Here is a 17666-nt window from a genome sequence, read left to right as displayed (position 1 = left end):
GGGGAGGAGGGGAACAGCCAGTTAGTACAGATCTTTTACAGAGGAATTATTTATTCCCAATCGGTGGTGTGTCATGAGGATAGGGTTGCAGCCAATCAGAGCTGCTATCACAGAATACAGAGACTGTCCAATCTAAATGTATTTTACAAAGTTAGACATCCAATCAGATCCATGAAACACTTCTACCCAGTTAAAACAACACATTGAGAGACAATGAAAGGCTTGAACATGGAACCGGCAGTCTCTTCTGGAAACACTTGTAATAACAGAGACTTTGATCTGGTCTCATTCAACAGATCCCTCTGCAGCTGAGCAAGCCTTAACCAGCACACCTCCAACCCAGAGAGACAGAAACAGCCTCCCCATAGAAACATAGCATATGGGCCAGGTTAGAGGTTTTTGATGCAGGCCTGGAGTTATTTTGTTGCTGAGGAGAGCCAGCTGTTAAGAAATTAATCTAAATCACTGAAATGCTATCAACTAATCACTAACAGAGAGAAGAAAAAGGAGAGATAAAAAGAGTAGCGAGAGAAACAATAAGCTAACCCATTGGCATTAATGTGTAGGCCTTGTTGTTCAGAGAGAAACACATGCACACACAGTGAGTGGGCTAGCCTCCAAGCCCCAGCACATGTGAGCCCTGGGGCAGGCAAGGCTGGTGTTTTTCAACAGACTCTTGTTGTTGGGACGGGAGAGCCCTGAGCTGAAGACGCTCTCTGTTTGTGTGTGTGTGTGTAGGGACACTCTACGGATCAGCTAGCACCACTGACCTTTTCCCACATTCCGTACTTCCTGCTGAACAGCCATGGACTTTCCCCCACTGGCCTTGGGTCGCTGTTCATGTGGGTGAGTGAGTGTGTGTGTGCATTTGCCAAGTGGAAATAGGGTTCATATGAACAGGCTATAGGGCTGATTTCATGGGGGATCACCAAGTCTTTGTCTGGTGAGTTTAAAAGAGGGAAGAGAGAATACCATAGACTAGGAATGTGACAAATGGAAAATTGTTCTTAAAAGGTCCATTTTGGGCACAAAACAGTCCAACTCCTCCTCTTTCTCAATTTTCTAACAGAAATGGGATGTGCCTTTTGCAGTTCATCGATGTGCCATTCTGGTCATGCGCACCGCGACCGATGTACCTAGTTCGTTAGTTAAGCTAGCCACTTGTACCTAGCCAGTAACTCCTCCAGTATGTGTTGATGTAATTTCATAGGATTTGATTGTGTTTACAATTAAATAACCTGCATTGATCAGTTATACAGTTTAAAGCCGTTAAGTTAAAATAAGAAAAATTCCACGTGAATTCACAATGTAGATGGTCTACATTGCGCTTCCTGCAGAGAGAGAAATGCTTTATCATTTATGCAGCTTGTGCTCTTGCTTTCCATGAGAGTGGCGCATGTAGCTTGTTGTCATCCAATCACAAGTCATAAAACATGCAATATTATTAGGAGATAGTGCCTTCAGAAAGTATTCATACCCCTTGACACATTTTGTTGCATTACAGCCTGAATGCAGCAGTTAAAAGCGCTGGGCCAGTAACCGAAAGGTTGCTGGTTTGAATCACCCCCAACAACAACAACTGTTACCCTTTTGCACATGGTGTGGATGTCGATTAAGGCAGACCCCTGCACCGCTCTGATTCAGAGGGTTTCGGTTAAACGGGGTAGACATTTCAGTTGAATGCATTCAGTTGTGCGACTGACTACGGTTAGACTACTGGGCCATGTAGGAGCAGTATAGCAGTATACGTCATTTCCGGTCACAACTTGCAGGCTTGTTTTCGAGTTGCTGTGCGTTTTGTTGCCAACCTATTTTGCTACCTGACAACTTTACGGTTTTCACTTTTTAATTACCGTTCATATATTTATTTATTTTTTCCTCAACTTTTTCACTCCGGACGCTTTATCTGGACACGATTCGTCAGGACCTCCAACAGCCGAAGCTAAGTAGTAACATTAACATGATGCCTTCTAATTGCAGCCGCTGTGCTCGCCTTACGGCGAGGATAGCTGTACTGCAAGCCCAGCTTCAGACGCAATCGTTAGGCAAGGGTAATTTTAGTGTAGGAAAGGATGAAACAGCGTCTGTGCCACCAGTAAGTACAGATAGTAGTATAAATCCCCTGGCACAGTCCCCGCAGCCGGACAACTTTCTCACGGTTTCTGGAAGGAAATGCTGTAGGAACGCTCAACCGGTGTCGCTCATTCAGCCGACAGAAACTTTCAACCGGTTTTCCCCATTAAGCAGCGGGTCGGTGTCAGAGGCCGAGTCTTCTCTGGTCTCTACTCCTCCCGTTACGGGGTCTGAGACGCCGAAGCTTCCCACCATTAGCTCTGACAAATTGAAAACTCTAGTCATTGGCGACTCCATTACCCGCAGTATTAGACTTAAAGCGAATCATCCAGCGATCATACACTGTTTACCCGGGGCAGGGCTACCGACGTTAAGGCTAATCTGAAGATGGTGCTGGCTAAAGCTAAAACTGGCGAGTGTAGAGAGTATAGAGATATTGTTATCCACGTCGGCACCAACGATGTTAGGATGAAACAGTCAGAGATCACCAAGCGCAACATAGCTTCTGCGTGCATATCAGCTAGAAAGATGTCGGCATCGAGTAATTGTCTCTGGCCCCCTCCCAGTTAGGGGGAGTGATGAGCTCTACAGCAGAGTCTCACAACTCAATCGCTGGTTGAAAACTGTTTTCTGCCCCTCCCAAAAGATAGAATTTGTAGATAATTGGCCCTCTTTCTGGGACTCACCCACAAACAGGACCAAGCCTGACCTGCTGAGGAGTGACGGACTCCATCCTAGCTGGAGGGGTGCTCTCATCTTATCTACCAACATAGACAGGGCTCTAACTCCTCCAGCTCCACAATGAAATAGGGTGCAGGCCAGGCAGCAGGCTATTAGCCAGCCTGCCAGCATAGTGGAGTCTGCCACTAGCATAGTCAGTGTAGTCAGCTCAGCTATCACCATTGAGACCGTGTCTGTGCCTCGACCTAGGTTGGGCAAAACTAAACATGGCGGTGTTCGCCTTAGCAATCTCACTAGGATAAAGACCACCTCCATTCCTGTCATTACTGAAAGAGATCATGATACCTCACTTCTCAAAATAGGGCTACTTAATGTTAGATCCCTTACTTCAAAGGCAATTATAGTCAATGAACTAATCACTGATCATAATCTTGATGTGATTGGCCTGACTGAAACATGGCTTAAGCCTGATGAATTTACTGTGTTAAATGAGGCCTCACCTCCTGGCTACACTAGTGACCATATCCCGCAAAGGCGGAGGTGTTGCTAACATTTACGATAGCAAATTTCAATTTACAAAAAAAAAAATGACGTTTTCGTCTTTTGAGCTTCTAGTCATGAAATCTATGCAGCCTACTCAATCACTTTTTATAGCTACTGTTTACAGGCCTCCTGGGCCATATACAGCGTTTCTCACTGAGTTCCCTGAATTCCTATCGGACCTTGTAGTCATTGCAGATAATATTCTAATCTTTGGTGACTTTAATATTCACATGGAAAAGTCCACAGACCCACTCCAAAAGGCTTTCGGAGCCATCATCGACTCAGTGGGTTTTGTCCAACATGTCTCTGGACCCACTCACTGTCACAGTCATACGCTGGACCTAGTTTTGTCCCATGGAATAAATGTTGTGGATCTTAATGTTTTTCCTCATAATCCTGGACTATCGGACCACCATTTTATTACGTTTGCAATTGCAACAAATAATCTGCTCAGACCCCAACCAAGGAACATCAAAAGTCGTGCTATAAATTCACAGACAACACAAAGATTCCTTGATGCCCTTCCAGACTCCCTCTGCCTACCCAAGGACGCCAGAGGACAAAAATCTGTTAACCACCTAACTGAGTATCTCAATTTAACCTTGCGCAATACCCTAGATGCAGTTGCACCCCTAAAAACTAAAAAAATGTCTCATAAGAAACTAGCTCCCTGGTACACAGAAAATACCCGAGCTCTGAAGCAAGCTTCCAGAAAATTGGAACGGAAATGGCGCCACACCAAACTGGAAGTCTTCCGACTAGCTTGGAAGGACGGTACCGTGCAGTACCGAAGAGCCCTTACTGCTGCTCGATCATCCTATTTTTCTAACTTAATTGAGGAAAATAAGAACAATCCGAAATTCCTTTTTGATACTGTCGCAAAGCTAACTAAAAAGCAGCATTCCCCAAGAGAGGATGACTTTCACTTTAGCAGTGATAAATTCATGAACTTCTTTGAGGAAAAGATTATGATTATTAGAAAGCAAATTACGGACTCCTCTTTAAACCTGCGTATTCCTCCAAACCTCAGTTGTCCTGAGTCTGCACAACTCTGCCAGGACCTAGGATCAAGAGAGACGCTCAAGTCTTTTAGTACTATATCTCTTGACACAATGATGAAAATAATCATGGCCTCTAAACCTTCAAGCTGCATACTGGACCCTATTCCAACTAAACTACTGAAAGAGCTGCTTCCTGTGCTTGGCCCTCCTATGTTGAACATAATAAACGGCTCTCTATCCACTGGATGTGTACCAAACTCACTAAAAGTGGCAGTAATAAAGCCTCTCTTGAAAAAGCCAAACCTTGACCCAGAAAATATAAAAACTATCGGCCTATATCGAATCTTCCATTCCTCTCAAAAATTTTAGAGAAGGCTGTTGCGCAGCAACTCACTGCCTTCCTGAAGACAAACAATGTATACGAAATGCTTCAGTCTGGTTTTAGACCCCATCATAGCACTGAGACGGCACTTGTGAAGGTGGTAAATGACATTTTAATGGCAACGGACCGAGGCTCTGCATCTGTCCTCGTGCTCCTAGACCTTAGTGCTGCTTTTGATACCATCGATCACCACATTCTTTTGGAGAGATTGGAAACCCAAATTGGTCTACACGGACATGTTCTGGCCTGGTTTAGATCTTATCTGTCGGAAAGATATCAGTTTGTCTCTGTGAATGGTTTGTCCTCTGACAAATCAACTGTAAATTTCGGTGTTCCTCAAGGTTCTGTTTTAGGACCACTATTGTTTTCACTATATATTTTACCTCTTGGGGATGTTATTCGAAAACATAATGTAAACTTTCACTGCTATGCGGATGACACACAGCTGTACATTTCAATGAAACATGGTGAAGCCCCAAAATTGCCCTCGCTAGAAGCATGTGTTTCAGACATAAGGAAGTGGATGGCTGCAAACTTTCTACTATTAAACTCGGACAAAACAGAGATGCTTGTTCTAGGTCCCAAGAAACAAAGAGATCTTCTGTTGAATCTGACAATTAATCTTAATGGTTGTACAGTCGTCTCAAATAAAACTGTGAAGGACCTCGGCGTTACTCTGGACCCTGATCTCTCTTTTGAAGAACATATCAAGACCATTTCGAGGACAGCTTTTTTCCATCTACGTAACATTGCAAAAATCAGAAACTTTCTGTCCAAAAATGATGCAGAAAAATTAATCCATGCTTTTGTCACTTCTAGGTTAGACTACTGCAATGCTCTATTTTCCGGCTACCCGGATAAAGCACTAAATAAACTTCAGTTAGTGCTGAATACGGCTGCTAGAATCCTGACTAGAACCAAAAAATTTGATCATATTACTCCAGTGCTAGCCTCTCTACACTGGCTTCCTGTCAAAGCAAGGGCTGATTTCAAGGTTTTACTGCTAACCTACAAAGCATTACATGGGCTTGCTCCTACCTATCTCTCTGATTTGGTCCTGCCGTACATACCTACACGTACGCTACGGTCACAAGACGCAGGCCTCCTAATTGTCCCTAGAATTTCTAAGCAAACAGCTGGAGGCAGGGCTTTCTCCTATAGAGCTCCATTTTTATGGAACGGTCTGCCTACCCATGTCAGAGACGCAAACTCGGTCTCAACCTTTAAGTCTTTACTGAAGACTCATCTCTTCAGTGGGTCATATGATTGAGTGTAGTCTGGCCCAGGAGTGGGAAGGTGAACGGAAAGGCTCTGGAGCAACGAACCGCCCTTGCTGTCTCTGCCTGGCCGATTCCCCTCTTTCCACTGGGATTCTCTGCCTCTACCCTGTTACGGGGGCTGAGTCACTGGCTTACTGGGGCTCTCTCATGCCGTCCCTGGGGGGGTGCGTCACCTGGGTGGGTTGATTCACTGTTGTGGTCGGCCTGTCTGGGTTGGCGCCCCCCCCTTGGGTTGTGCCGTGGCGGAGATCTTTGTGGGCTATACTCGGCCTTGTCTCAGGATGGTAAGTTGGTGGTTGAAGTTATCCCTCTAGTGGTGTGGGGGCTGTGCTTTGGCAAAGTGGGTGGGGTTATATCCTTCCTGTTTGGCCCTGTCCGGGGGTGTCCTCGGATGGGGCCACAGTGTCTCCTGACCCCTCCTGTCTCAGCCTCCAGTATTTATGCTGCATTAGTTTATGTGTCGGGGGGCTAGGGTCAGTTTGTTATATCTGGAGTACTTCTCCTGTCCTATTCGGTGTCCTGTGTGAATCTAAGTGTGCGTTCTCTAATTCTCTCCTTCTCTCTTTCTTTCTCTCTCTCGGAGGACCTGAGCCCTAGGACCATGCCCCAGGACTACCTGACATGATGACTCCTTGCTGTCCCCAGTCCACCTGGCCATGCTGCTGCTCCAGTTTCAACTGGCCTGGGCCCTAGGACCATGTCCCAGGACTACCTGACATGATGACTCCTTGCTGTCCCCAGTCCACCTGGCCATGCTGCTGCTCCAGTTTCAACTGTTCTGCCTTACTATTATTCAACCATGCTGGTCATTTATGAACATTTGAACATCTTGGCCACGTTCTGTTATAATCTCCACCCGGCACAGCCAGAAGAGGACTGGCCACCCCACATATGCTCTCTCTAATTCTCTCTTTCTTTCTCTCTCTCTCGGAGGACCTGAGCCCTAGGACCGTGCCCCAGGACTACCTGACATGATGACTCCTTGCTGTCCCCAGTCCACCTGACTGTGCTGCTGCTCCAGTTTCAACTGTTCTGCCTTATTATTATTCGACCATGCTGGTCATTTATGAACATTTGAACATCTTGGTCATGTTCTGTTATAATCTCTACCCGGCACAGCCAGAAGAGGACTGGCCACCCCACATAGCCTGGTTCCTCTCTAGGTTTCTTCCTAGGTTTTGGCCTTTCTAGGGAGTTTTTCCTAGCCACCGTGCTTTTACACCTGCATTGTTTGCTGTTTGGGGTTTTAGGCTGGGTTTCTGTACAGCACTTTGAGATATCAGCTGATGTACGAAGGGCTATATAAATACATTTGATTTGATTTACAGTTGAAGGCGGAAGTTTACATACACTTAGGTTGGAGTCATTAAAACCTGTTTTTCAACCCCTCCACAAATTTATTGTTAACAAACTATAGTTTTGGCAAGTGGATTAGGACATCTACTTTGTGCATGACACAAGTCAATTTTACAACAATTGTTTACAGGCAGATTTAACTTATAATTCACCGTATCACAATTCCAGTGGGTTAGAAGTTTACATACACCAAGTTGACTGTGCTTTAAACAGCTTCGTAAAATTCCAGATATTGATGTCATGGCTTTAGAAGCTTCTGATAGGCTAATTGACACCATTTGAGTCAATTGGAGGTGTACATGTGGATGTATTTCAAGGCCTACCTTCAAACTCAGTGCCTCTTTGCTTGACATCATGGGAAAATCTAAAGAAATCAGCCAAGATCTCAGAAAAACAATTGTAGACCTCCACAAGTCTGGTTCATCCTTGGGAGCAATTTCCAAACGCCTGAAGGTACCACGTTCATCTGTACAAACAATAGTACGCAAGTATGGGACCACGCAGCCATCATACCGCTCAGGAAGGAGACGCGTTCTGAGACGGGTTTGCAACTGCACATGGGGACAAAGATCATACTCTTTAGAGAGAAATGTCCTCTGATCTGATGTAACAAAAATAGAACTATTTTGCCATAATGACCATCGTTATGTTTGGAGGAAAAATGGGGATGCTTGCAAGCCGAAGAACACCATCCCAATTGTGAAGCACAGGGGTGGCAGTTTCATATTGTGGGGGTGCTTTGCTGCAGGAGGAACTGGTGCACTTCACAAAATGGATGGCATAATGAGGCAGGAAAATTATGCAGATATATTGAAGCAACATCTCAAGACAACAGTCAGGAAGTTAAAGCTTGGTCGCAAATGGGTCTTCCAAATGGACAATGCCCCAAGCATACTTCCAAAGTTGTGGCAAAATGGCTTAAGGACAATAAAGTCAATGTATTGGAGTGGCCATCACAAAGCCATTACCTCAATCCTATAGAGCATTTCTGGGTAGAACTGAAAAAGGGTGTGCGAGCAAGGAGGCCTACAAATCTCAAATCAAATCTAATTTTATTTGTCACATACACATGGTTAGCAGATGTTAATGCGAGTGTAGCTAAATGCTTGTGCTTCTAGTTCCGACAATGCAGTAATAACCAACAAGTAATCTAACTAGCAATTCCAAAACTACTGTCTTATACACACAAGTATACACGCCTTCTTCACGACGCTGTCAGTGTGAGTGGACCAATTCAGTTTGTCTGTGATGTGTATGCCGAGGAACTTAAAACTTGCTACCCTCTCCACTACTGTTCCATCGATGTGGATAGGGGGGTGTTCCCTCTGCTGTTTCCTGAAGTCCACAATCATCTCCTTAGTTTTGTTGACGTTGAGTGTGAGGTTATTTTCCTGACACCACACTCCGAGGGCCCTCACCTCCTCCCTGTAGGCCGTCTCGTCGTTGTTGGTAATCAAGCCTACCACTGTTGTGTCGTCCGCAAACTTGATGATTGAGTTGGAGGCGTGCGTGGCCACGCAGTCGTGGGTGAACAGGGAGTACAGGAGAGGGCTCAGAACGCACCCTTGTGGGGCCCCCGTGTTGAGGATCAGCGGGGAGGAGATGTTGTTGCCTACCCTCACCACCTGGGGGCGGCCCGTCTGTAGGCAGGGATCAGCAAAATGGAGTCGTGGTCAGCTTTTCCGAAAGGAGGGCGGGGCAGGGCCTTATATGCGTCACGGAAGTTAGAATAGCAGTGATCCAAGGTTTTGCCAGCCCTGGTTGCGCAATCGATATGGTGATACAATTTAGGGAGTCTTGTTTTCAGATTAGCCTTGTTAAAACCCCCAGCTACAATGAATGCAGCCTCAGGATGTATGGATTCCAGTTTGCAAAGAGTCAAATAAAGTTCGTTCAGAGCCATCGATGTGTCTGCTTGGGGGGGAATATATACGGCTGTGATTATAATCGAAGAGAATTCCCTTGGTAGATAATGCGGTCGACATTTGATTGTGAGGAATTCTAAATCAGGTGAACAGAAGGACTTGAGTTCCTGTATGCTTTTGTGACCACACCACGTCTCGTTAGCCATAAGGCATACGCCCCCGCCCCTCTTCTTACCAGAAAGATGTTTGTTTCTGTCGGCGCGATGCGTGGAGAAACCAGCTGGCTGCACCGACTCCGATAGAGTCTCTCCAGTGAGCCATGTTTCCGTGAAGCAAAGAACGTTAGTCTCTGATGTCCCTCTGGAATGCTACTCTTGCTCGGATTTCATCAACCTTGTTGTCAAGAGACTGGACATTGGCGAGAAGTATACTGGGGAGTGGTGCACGATGAGCCCGTCTCCGGAGTCTGACCAGAAGACCGCTACGTTTCCCTCTTTTACGAAGTCGTTTTTTTGGGGCGCCGGCTGGGATCCATTCCGTTGTCCTGGGTGAAAGGCAGAACACAGGATCCGCTTCGCGAAAGTCATATTCTTGGTCGTACTGATGGTGAGTTGACGCTGCTCTTATATTCAGTAGTTCTTCTCGACTGCATGTAATGAAACCTAAGATGAACTATTGGATATAAGAGCAACGTCAACTTTACCAACATTACGACCAGGAATATGTCTTTCCCGAAGCGGACCCTCTGTTTGGACCACCACCCGGGACAATGGATTTAATCCCAGTAGCCGACCCAAAACAAAGGCGCCGCAGAAGGGGCACATCTCTCTCGAGTATACTACTCGCCAATGTCCAGTCTCTTGACAACAAGGTAGACGAAATTCGAGCAAGGGTTGCCTTCCAGAGAGACGTCAGAGATTGTAACATTCTCTGTATCACGGAAACATGGCTCACTCAGGATATGTTATCAGAGTCGGTACAGCCACCCGGTTTCTTCACGCATCGCACCAACAGAAACAACCATCTCTCTAGTAAGAAGAAGGGCGGGGGTGTATGCCTTATGATTAATGATTTGTGGTGTAATCATAAGAACATACAGGAACTCAAGTCCTTTTGGTCACCTGACCAAGAATTCTTTACAATCAAATGCCGACAACATTATCTACCAAGAGAATTCTCTTCAATTGTAAATCACAGCAGTGTATATCCCCCCCCAAGCAGACATCTCAACGGCCCTGAAAGAACTTCACTGGACTCTATGTAAACTGGAAACCATATATCCTGAGGCTGCATTTATTGTTTAAACAAAGCTAATCTGAAAACAAGGCTCCCTAACTTCCACAATGCATACAAAGCCCTCCCCCTGCCCTCCTTTCGGCAAATCTGACTGCGACTCCATTTTGTTGCTCCCTGCATATAGACAGAAACTAAAACAGGAAACACCCGTGCTCAGGTCTGTTCAACGCTGGTCCGACCAACGCTGGTCCGACCAATCGTGGATTGGGATATGTTCCGGATAGCCTCAGTGCCCTATACCTGCACCCAGAGGGGCGAAGTTCAAAGTCCGGGTACAACGGGGGCTTGGGTCTAAAAGGATTTTGTGAGCCTTGCGGAGGGCCCTGACCATAAAGATCTTATCCAGGACTGTCTGCTTGACTCCAAGTACCTTGCTTGCTGTGGTGAAGATCCTTCTCAGCATATTTCTCTGGCTGACAGTGGAATTGCCAAACCAACAAACAGTTAAACACTCAATGAAAGATTTGTAAAACAGAGTCAGTATAGTACAATTACAATGGACTCTTTTTGTAGATCAGATCTGTACATTAACTCCAAAGAAGCTTATTGTCCAAGAGGACACCTAGATATTTTTATACCTCTGCAATCTCTATATTCTAACCTCTGGTTGATGTTGCAGAGGTAGGTGTTGTATGCTTCCTGAAGTCTATGCACGTCTCTTTGGTCTTATTGGTATTGAGGACCAAGTGTGATTCGTCACACCACTCTACAAAGTCATCTAGGACTGGGCCATGATGTTCCTCGTCATCATGCAACAGGCTGATCAAGGCAGTGTCATCAGCGAACTTAAGGTGTCTGTCAGGATGGGAACTAGTACAACACATCCCTGAGGAGAGCCTTTGTTGGTGTTGCGTATGTCCGACACGTGGGGGCCCATTTTGACCCGCTGTGACCGTTGGCTCAGGAAGTCCAACAACCACAAATCCAGCCCCCCCATCTAAGGAGAAGTCCAGAATGAGTCGCTGTGCCAGAATGTAAGGCTGGCTTGTGTTGAAGGCAGAAGAAAAGTCAACAAACAAAACCCTGACATGGGATGTCTATAGACCATGTTGAGGAGACTACACCCTCTAGATGTCTGTAGACCATGTTCAGGAGACTACACCCTCTAGATGTCTGTAGACCATGTTGAGGAGAGTAAGAATGGCATCATCAACTCCTCCGCTGGGCTGATAGGCAAACTGAAATGGGTCGAGGAGCTTCTGGGTGGCCCTGAGAATATTACTTTTTACAATTTTCTCAAGGCATTTCATTACTAAGGATGTCAAGGCGACAGGGCGGTAGTCATTCAGCACAGAGGGATTAGATGCTTTAGGAATTGGTATAATTGAGTTTTTCTACAATACTGGTCAAGCGAGGATTGGAAAATGTCTGTAAAAACACCAGCCAATTGTTCAGCACAGTGCTTTAACACATGTCCACTTATTTTGTCTGGGCCGAGGCTTTTGTGTGTGTTACATCTGAACAATTTACTTCAAAACATCAGCCTGTTTAACATCAACCCTCTCAAACATTTGTAATGATGCTTCCATTTGTTTTACCTCCAACACAAGATTGTCTGATTCAATTCTTGAGAAGAAAACATGCAGTTCATTAGCCATGTTCTGGCCCTCATGTCTCCCAAGGTCAGCACTGTTTTCCCCTCTGCCTATGTGGAGGGCACTAGCCATGGATTTAATGCCTTGCCAGGCCACCCTGGAGTTTCCTGAGGAGAGGGTCCTCTCCACCATTTGCTTGTATGCCTCCTTGTCCACCAGTGTCGGTCTTTTGATCTCACGTTGTACATCTCTTAAAGCCTGTCTATCACCCTCAGCATAAACTGCCTTCTTCCTATTAAGTAGTGATTTTAGATGTTTTGATACCCAAGGCTTATTGTTTGGGAAGATTTTTTACAGATTTTAGTAGGCACAACTGACTCAGAGAAGTTTACATAGTCTGAAACAACATATGTGAGTTCATCAAGATCAGAGCTGCTGTCCTCAAATACCTCCCACATAGTACAGTCAAAACACCCCTGGAGACAAGTGATACTGTTGTCCTTCCAGATCTGGACAGTTTTAACTGTGGATTTCTCCCTCTCCAGGAGCGGACAGTAGGTTGGCCTGAGGTAGACAACATTGTGGTCTGATGTCCCCAGGTGGTGGCCGGGAACACAACTGGTATTGTCCCATAGCACAAATCAAGAGTCTTATTTTTCCTAGTGTGACATTTCACATACTGGTGGTATGTGTGCAGGATTTCGTGCAAAGTACAGTTGTTAAAATCCCCTAAAATAAATGTGGATGCAACGGGGGAGATGGATTCCAGTTTCTGTGACGGATTATATATTCTCTGACGCCTTTGTTAGATTTGCTTTCGGTTGAATGTACACAACGGTAACAAACAATTGGGGGAACTCTCGGGGCAAATAGTAGGGTCGCAGTGACACAGAAAGCAGTTCAATGTCGGGGGTACAGAATCTCTCTCTTACCAAGATCCATTTACACCACTGGTCCCTGACAAGCAGGCAGACGCCCCCGCCGTGATGTTTCCCTGTGACTGTCAGATCACAGTCCGCTCTGACCAGAGTAGCCGGCTCCACTTCCCTGTCCGGGACTCTGTCATCCAGCCAAGTCTCAGTAAACGCCAGCAAACAGGCCTCCCAGTATTCATGTTGGAGGAGCAGATTCGCTGACAGCTCATCCGCTTTCCCCCTTAGTGACTCGGCACTGATCAGCAAGGTGGTGGTGGGTAAGTTTGTTCTTACATTTTTTAAGTCTGTGTGTGATTGCCCTGCGTTTTCCACGTTTGTCTGCGAGTGGATTACAAACCCAAATGAAAATCGGGGATTAGATGGATCGTTGGGATATCCAGCACGTTTGTGTTTGAGTTGCATTGTAGTAGGAACTCTCCGCTGTATTCAATTCTGCTACCAGCATCGTTTTCATCATTTAGTCAGTTTGTAGAGGGTATGTACACGATCAACAAGATCAGTCCAACACCCCACCACCGTAAATTCATCATTGACAGATGGCAGATTGCTCCAGAGGGCTCAGGACCTCAGACTGGGGCGAAGGTTCACATTCCAACAGGACAACGATCCTAAGCACACAGCCAAGACAACGCAGGAGTGGCTTCGGGACAAGTCTCTGAACGTCCCTGAGTGGACCAGCCAGAGCCCAGACTTGAACCCGATCGAACATCTCTGGATGGACCTGAAAATAGCTGTGCAGCGACGCTCCCCATCCATCCTGACAGAGGTTGAGAGGATCTGCAGAGAAGAATGGGAGTAACTCCCCAAATACAGGTGTGCCAAGCTTGTAGCGTCATACCCAAGAATACTCGATGCTGTAATCACTGCCAAAGGTGCTTCAAACAAAGTACTGAGTAAAGGGTCTGAATCCTTACGTAAAATGTGATATATATAAACTCAGCAAAAAAAGAAACGTCCCTTTTTCAGGACCCTGTCTTTCAAAGATAAGTCGTAAAAATCCAAATAACTTCACAGATCTTCATTGTAATCTTCATTGTAATTGTAATCTAATACCGTAGGCAATTATAAGGTCACAGTTATGAAAACTTAGGACACCAAAGAGGCCTTTCTACTGACTCTGAAAAACACCAAAAGAAAGATGCCCAGGGTCCCTGCTCATCAGTGTGAATGTTCCTTAAGCATGCTGCAAGGAGGCATGAGGACTGCAGATGTGGCCAGGGCAATAAATTGCAATGTCTGTACTGCGAGACACCTAAGACAGTACTACAGGGAGACAGGATGTACAGCTGATGGTCCTCGCAGTGGCAGACCACGTGTTACAATACCTGCACAGGAGCGATACATCCGAACACCACACGTGCAGGACAGGTACAGGAAGGCAACAACAACTTCCCGAGTTGCACCAGGAACACACAATCCCTCCATCAGTGCTCAGACTGCAATAGGCTGAGAGAGGCTGGACTGAGTGCTTGTAGGCATGTTGTAAGGCAGGTCCTCACCACCAGACATCCCCGGCAACAGTGTCGCCTATGGGCACAAACCTACCATCGCTGGACCAGACAGGACTGGCAAAAAGTGCTCTTCACTGACGAGTCTCAGTTTTGTCTCACCAGGGGTGGTGGTTGGATTCGCGTTTATCGTTGAAGGAATGAGTGTTACACCGAGGCTGTACTCTGGAGCGGGATTGACTTGGAGGTTGCGGGTCCGTCATGGTCTGGGGACGTGTGTGTAACAGCATCATCGGACTGAGCTTGTTGTCATTGCAGGCAATCTCTTAGCTGTGAGTTACAGGGAAGACATCCTCCTCCCTCATGTGGTACCCTTCCTGGAGGCTCATCCTGACATGACCCTCCAGCATGACAATGCCACCAGCCATACTGCTCGTTCTGTGCATGATTTCCTGCAAGACAGGAATGTCAGTGTTCTGCCATGGCCAGCGAAGAGCCCAGATCTCAATCCCATTGAGTACGTCTGGGACCTGTTGGATCGGAGGGAATGTCCGGGAACTTGCAGGTAAGTCGCTCTGGATAAGAGCGTCTGCTAAATGACTTAAATGTAAATGTAGAAGAGTGGGGTAACATCTCACAGCAAGAACTGGCAAATCTGGTGCAGTCCATGAGGAGGAGATGCACTGCAGTACTTAATGCAGTTGGTGGCCATACTGACTGTTACTTTTGATTTTGACCCCTCCCCCTTTGTTCAGGGACACATTATTCCATTTCTGTTAGTCACATGTCTGTGGAACTTGTTCAGTTCATGTCATCTGTTGAATCTTGTCATGTTCATACAAATATTTACACATGTTAAGTCTGCTGAAAATAAACGCAGTTGACAGTGAGAGGACATTTCTTTTTTGGTCCTGACTAACGCTGAATAAACTATCAAAATAAAGAAAGTTGCACACTACATGTATAAACTCCCAGAAATGTAATGGGTATTTACCAACATTTCAGCATCACTGTGCCATCCTCAGGGTAATGTCATGAATACTTGAACCAGGTTATGTAGACAAACTGTGCCATTAGTGCAACCAATGACAATAGTGAGGGGTGTGTCATGATGATTAAGTTAATTATAATTAACTAGTGAAACTGTTAAAAAAATTGTATATGGCATATGAAATATATTACGCTATTGTTATCTTATAGAAACATAATGGAATATTGTACATCATATTAGCATCAACATACATTATTGTTTCATTCAAATTCACATAATAATTTCATATTTCCTTTCATATTTGTTACATGTAATATTTTGGTTCAACCTTAATGTATAATGAGCATCATTAAGAGGGGGCATATGTGTATGCTAATAAGATGTAGAAAGAAAATGTACATTTATAAGACTTGTTTATAAAGGAAAAATGTGTTCATAAGAAGGGCATGAGATCAAAGTCAATAATCAGACCACTAGGGGTCAATGTTTTTAGAAAGGATATCTGGTAAGCCTTATACATGGAGTGTGCAACTTTATTTTGATAGTATGTAACTATAGTCCTAAAATATTTCATGGTTAAATGTGAGGGGGGGGAAAGGTCACTTTCAATGATCTAAAGGTTAAAAAAGTGACATCTCAAATCATAACAAAACTGTCAAACAATTATTCTGGCATGATTTTTTAAGGGTCTTTTACACTATACGTCTGTATGGGTAAGACAGTTTAGGCAGAAAGGTTTTAAATACTTATGTCTGGATAAACAGCCTTCATGACCGACATTAAGTTGCTATTTTGGATCAAATCACATGATGGTACTCATGTGACAGGATGCGACATCACGAAGATGCCTGTGAGATAACCTTCGGTTAAGAAAAGGTTAGCGAGTCTCTCGTAAATCTTTGATAAATTTACATGTCCACTTCCTGTCAGGTGTCAGCCAAAAAAAATCAGATCATTCGGTGCGACCGCTAAAAACAAAATAAAATGTTAAATTATCTGAACAGCTTATATTTTATTTCGATACTCAAGATACATACTTAATGTTAAAGTGAAGTGTTCACATGCGTCCATAAGCAGTTGCCTCTAAAAACATGTTTGTGAGAAAAGTCATACGGTGTAACCAAAAGGATAATTCGGAGTTACCAGAAATTCAACGGTTGTACTGAATGATGTCAATGTTTGTCTGTCTTTGTAGTAAGTTTATATATATATATATATATATATATTTTTTGTACACACAAATACATCATATTATCTCCTTGTATGTAAAAACACAAGTTTTGTATGATGTGTTTTGTCAGTTTTTGGGGTTTTATAGTATAGCACATCAAGCAGCTAATACTGAAAATAAGTTTACGTAAATAACTACCATCCTATCTATCTATATTAAATGAGAGTCAATTTGCCGATGCCTTTATCAAGCAAATGCTTTATCGTCAGAACACAGATTACTGTTGACTCTGCAAATTGGCCACAGAAATTCAGGCATTCCACTTTGGGGAGAGTAGACAGCAGGCTACGATCCATACAAGTGTTGTGTACACATCAGAGGAAACCCAGTCCTACGCCACCATATTTGACTCCCTTAGACATGATGAGAGAGCAGTATGGGCTCACCTGGAGCCTGTCCTAAGAGATGTCAAGAACAGAATCCACAAATCACGACATTCCACATGAAGAGTGATGGTCCCGTCACCCAATACAGAAACAAGAAGAACACTCAGCCATATATTTACGAATTCAAACAAATCACCTGGAAGTTCTCTAAAAAGGGTTACGGGAAGGGGGCACCAGATGGTATGGGTGGGGCTGTGACACATTGTGCAGACAAACACATGCAACGGGGGAGGATGTGCAGATTCCCAAGGAGTTATTCGAACTACTCGAAGAGTGGATCGAGCATCAAGTTCTTTTGGATTACACATGTCACAAAGCACAATGAATCTGTGCCAAACAACTTTTCTGGAGTCAAAGGAACCATGAAGTTGCACCAGGTCACCTCCACAGTGTCAGGGAAAATAAAACACTGAAGTGTCTTCCTTCTGTAGCAGACCAAACATCTGCAACACCTGTTTCAGTGTTGTGGAAGTGAACTTCAATGAAGAACACCATCAGGAGAACACCATTACTGAGGAACAGCAAGATGAAGCTTCAGCCAAGTCAACACTTACTGAAAATCTAGGCAGTTTTGTCATTGTCAGCTACAAAGACCACCCCTTTGTAGGCCAGGTACTGAAGGTGATTGGGGAGAAAGTGCAGATCACTTGTATGCAGCAGCAT

General features: G+C 44.8%; 1 protein-coding gene across 5 annotated transcripts in view; it reads right to left on the bottom strand.

The window, feature by feature from the left end:
* Positions 1-17666, bottom strand: part of LOC115142766 (peroxisome proliferator-activated receptor delta-like) — a 48086-nt gene that overhangs the window by 17971 nt on the left and 12449 nt on the right. The gene's annotated exons all lie outside the window — the stretch shown is intronic.

The sequence above is a fragment of the Oncorhynchus nerka genome, linkage group LG2, assembly GCF_034236695.1.
Source record: "Oncorhynchus nerka isolate Pitt River linkage group LG2, Oner_Uvic_2.0, whole genome shotgun sequence".
In the NCBI taxonomy this organism is placed as follows: domain Eukaryota; kingdom Metazoa; phylum Chordata; class Actinopteri; order Salmoniformes; family Salmonidae; genus Oncorhynchus; species Oncorhynchus nerka.
Note: the sequence above shows the minus strand (reverse complement) of the source record. Positions and strands in the feature narration are given on the sequence as shown.